This window comes from Acanthisitta chloris, unplaced genomic scaffold (genome assembly GCF_000695815.1).
Source record: "Acanthisitta chloris isolate BGI_N310 unplaced genomic scaffold, ASM69581v1 scaffold33986, whole genome shotgun sequence".
NCBI lineage: Eukaryota > Metazoa > Chordata > Aves > Passeriformes > Acanthisittidae > Acanthisitta > Acanthisitta chloris.
The window spans coordinates 1-3,175 of record NW_008677045.1 but is presented as its reverse complement, the minus strand read 5'-3'; the positions used below and the strand labels follow the sequence as shown (position 1 = coordinate 3,175).

Genomic DNA, 3,175 nt, shown 5'->3' with positions numbered 1-3,175 from the left:
TTTGGCACTCCTCCTCCTCTAACTCCTCCTCCTCCTCCTCCTCCCCTAACTCCTCCTCCTCCTCCTTTTTTCACAGGAATCCCAACCCCCCCCGCTGGCTTTGCTGGCAGCTACATGCAGCAGGATCGAGTCTCCCAACGAGAACTCCAACAGTTCCCAGGGGCAGCAGGGAGGGAACAACGAGCTGGACCTGAGCGCGGCCGCGGCACAAATTGCCCAATCTGCCAACGGTTGGCAGATCCTCTCTGCAGGTTCCAGCACCCCAACCAGCTCGGGCAACAACGGCAGCGACTCCTCCAAGAGTCGTCCGGTCAGCACTGGACCCTACGTGGTCACCTCAGCCTCTGGTTTGCAAAACCAGCAAGTGCTCACAGGACTCTCTGGAGTTCTCCCCAACATCCAGTACCAGGTTATCCCCCAGTTCCAAACCATCGATGGGCAGCAGCTGCAGTTTGCCACCACCCCCACGCAGGTCAACGTGCAACAAGATGCTTCTGGGCAACTGCAGATCATTCCTGGTACCAACCAGCAGATTATCACCAGTCGTGCTGGGACCAGTAACCTGATTGCCATGCCCAACCTGCTGCAGCAAGCTGTGCCCATCCAAGGGGTGGGATTGGCTAACAACAGCCTCTCTGGGCAAACCCAGTACGTGGCCAACGTCCCCGTGGCCCTCAACGGGAACATCACTTTGCTGCCAGCCTGCCAGTCTGGCACCCACGTCCCAGACAGTCACCCTGAGTGGCTCTGGTTCTCCAGACAACACCTCCCAGCCTGTCACCTCGGGGGGTGCCAGCAGCTCTGCCAGCACTGCCACTTCCCAGGCTAGTTCTGGAGCTTTCTTCACCAATGCCAACAGCTATTCCAGCACCACCACCACCAGTAACATGGGCATCATGAATTTCTCCACCAGTGCCACGGTGGGTACCAATGTACAGGCTCAGGCACCTCAGAGGGTTGGAAGTGTCCAGAGCTCGGACTCTCTGCAGAGCCAAGTGTCTGGGGTGGCTCTTCAGCAGGGGCAGCAGAAGGAAGGGGAGCAGGGGCAGCAATCCCAACAACAGCAACAGCAGCAAATCCTCATCCAACCACAACTGGTGCAAGGTGGGCAGACAATCCAGACCCTGCAGACCACGCCGATATCCGGGCAGACCTTTGCCACTCAAGCCATCTCCCAAGACACCTTGCAGAACCTGCAGCTCCAAGCTGTGCCCAACTCTGGGCCCATCATCATCCGAACGCCCACGGTGGGACCCAACGGCCAAGTGAGTTGGCAAACCATCCAACTCCAGAACCTTCAGGTGCAAAACCCCCAGGCCCAGACAATCACCTTGGCCCCCATGCAGGGAGTGTCTCTGGGGCAAACAGGCAGCACCAGCACCACCTTGGCCCCCAGTGGCACCGTCACTGTCAACGCTGCCCAGATCTCCTCTGTGCCAGGGCTGCAGACTATTAACCTCAGTGCCTTGGGAGCGTCCGGGATCCAGGTGCACCAGCTGCAGGGGCTGCCCCTGACCATCACCAACACCTCTGGTGAGTGCCAGGGGCTTCTTCTCCTGTCCAGAACCAGGCAGAGGGGGTGGATGGACGAGTGGTGGCACGTGGTTGAGGTTCTGGGCTGCAGAAGTTTGGGCTTGGCATGGCTCAGGCAAACTGGTTGGGGCTTGGGGTGGTTCTCAGGAGGGTGTGGGACATCTGAGTTGGTCACCAAAGGTGCTACAAGTGTTTTGGGAGAGTTTCTGAGGTGATGGATCAACTCTTGAGTGGCTGAGGGTGTGGAGAAGGAGGAGATGACTGTGGAGGGGGAAGAAGGAAGACACCAAGGGTGACACGTGGCTCTGTGTGAGGTTTTGGCCTGTCCTGATGACTCTTCAGGAAGTCTTGGATCAGGGTTGGGGCTTTGGGTGGTTCTCAGGAGGGTGTGGGACATCTGAGTTGGTCACCAAAGGTGCTACAAGTGGTTTTGGGGAGTTTGTGAGTTGATGGATCAACTTTTGAGTGTCTGAGTGGAGGTGGAAGGTGGAGGAGAAGGAGGAAACCAAGGGTGACACTTGGTTAGGTGTGAGGCCACTTGTCCAGGGAGTCTTGGATCAGGGTTGGGGCATTGGATGGTCCTCAGGAGGGTGTGGGACACCTGAGTTGGTCACCAAAGGTGCTACAAGTGGTTTGTGAGCTGATGAATCAACTCTTGGGTAGCTGAGTGGAGGTGGAAGGTGGAGGAGAAGGAGGAAACCAAGGGTGACACTTGGTTAGGTGTGAGGCCACTTGTCCAGGGAGTCTTGGATCAGGGTTGGGGCATTGGATGGTCTTCAGGAGAGTGTGGCCACCCTGCTCAGATCCCCCTGGATTTATCCTACTGTCTCCCAGGGCCTGGGAAAGGGATGGAAGTGAGGACTGGAGCAATGAGTGGATATGAGGAGTGAACTGGAAGCTGCTTTGCTTGCATGGACCTCCCACCAGGCAAAGAATCAATGCTGGGAAAACTCTCCACTCTTCTCCTGGATGGTTTTTTTGGGGGGATTTTTTTTCCCTCCTGGCTAAAAGGGTTGTCTCTGGATTAAATCCCAGGCAAGAGACAGCCCCAAACATTGCTCAACCCTCCTCCCTCACTGCTCTCCAGGGCTTGTTTTGCAGCATTATTTTGGGCTCGGAGGCAGCTAAGGTTGACCAGGACCCTGGGGATTACTAGGCTGAGCCATGGATTTCGCCGAGCTGAGCCCTGGAGGTGCAGGGGGAGCGGAGGGTCCTCCTGACCTTCCTCCCCATCCCTTGGCCGCGTGGCTGAGCTCGTGTCTTGGGGTGGGAGGCGCTGGAGAAAGGCGTGGGATGAATTCTGGAGCCTCTGGTCCCGCCTGGCTCTGCCCTAGGAGGTGGGAGAGGGAGGAACAATGTTCCAGAGACCACCCAGGCAACAGCCCAACCTCCTCTTCCTCCTCCTCCTCTCCCCCTCCCCCTCTTCCTCCTCCTTCTCCTTCCCCCACCTCCTCCCCCTTTTCCTCCCCCCTCTCCTCCTCCCCTTCCTCCTCCTCCTTTTCCTCCTTCCCCTCCTCCTCCCCCTCCCTCTCCTCCTCCCCCTCTTTTTTCTCTCCTCCCGCTCTTTTTTCCCTTCTCTCCCTTCCCCTCCCCTTCTCCTTTTCTCCCTCTCCCTCCTTTTTTTCCCCTCCTCCCTCTCCTC

General features: G+C 57.7%; 1 pseudogene; it reads left to right on the top strand.

Annotated features, from left to right (window-relative positions):
* The first annotated feature begins 17 nt into the window (after window positions 1–17).
* On the top strand, window positions 18–1,533 carry LOC103803788 (annotated as a pseudogene).
* The last annotated feature ends 1,642 nt before the right edge of the window (window positions 1,534–3,175 follow it).